Consider the following 962-nt stretch of genomic DNA (forward strand, 5'->3'; position numbering starts at 1 on the left):
TTGCGCAAAAAGAAGACAGAGACATAAACCATAAGACAGAACTCAAAGAAACCAAAGACTAGAAAGTATAAATAATATAATAAACTCAGAAACCCTGGGTCCAATAATGAATTACAGTCGTCCAGCCTGGAAGTAATAAATGCATGAACTAGTTTTTCAGCGTCACTCTGAGACAGGATATTTCTAACTTTAGAGATGTTGCACAAATGGAAGAAAGCAGTCTTACATATTTGTTTAATATGTGCGTTGAAGGACATGTCCTGGTCAAAAATGACTCCAAGGTTCCTCACAGTGTTACTGGAGGCCAAGGTAATGCCATCCAGAGTAAGAATCTGGTTAGATACCATATTTCTAAGCTTTTCAGGGCCGAGTACAATAACCTCAGTTTGATCTGAATTAAGAAGCAGAAAGTTAGCGGCCATCCAGGTCTTTATGTCTTTAAGACATTCCTGCAGTTTAACTAATTGGTGTGTGTTATCTGGCTTCATGGACAGATAGAGCTGGGTGTCATCTGCATAGCAGTATAAATGTATGCTATTATTGTACAATCTACTGTACAATATAAAACGCCTTGAGGCGACTGTTGTTGTGATTTGGCGCTATATAAATAAAATTGAACTGAATTTAATTGAATGAGTAGCCCTGTTGCCAATGACCGTTAAAGGGATCCTTCTACATCTGCATCCTCAGGTTAGCAGCACTACATCCCTGCTATATGCAGAACAGATATCCCTCCTGACCTGTCTGAAGTGTTTCTTCATGGCTGACTTGAAATTATGCTCCATGGCCTCAAAAAAACCCTCCCACACCTGAGTTTCTGCATCGCCAACCATCAAAGCCCCCCCCCCCCTCCTTTTAAAAGCTGAGTCCCACCATGTTGATAGGACGTCTTTAGCTCAATGGCTCACTTTCCCCAGTGTCCACCACCTTGTTGACTGTTACAGCGGCAGCTCCTGGACCTG

The sequence above is a fragment of the Haplochromis burtoni genome, unplaced genomic scaffold (assembly GCF_018398535.1).
Source record: "Haplochromis burtoni strain Fernald_Lab_line unplaced genomic scaffold, NCSU_Asbu1 Contig_502, whole genome shotgun sequence".
Lineage (NCBI taxonomy): Eukaryota > Metazoa > Chordata > Actinopteri > Cichliformes > Cichlidae > Haplochromis > Haplochromis burtoni.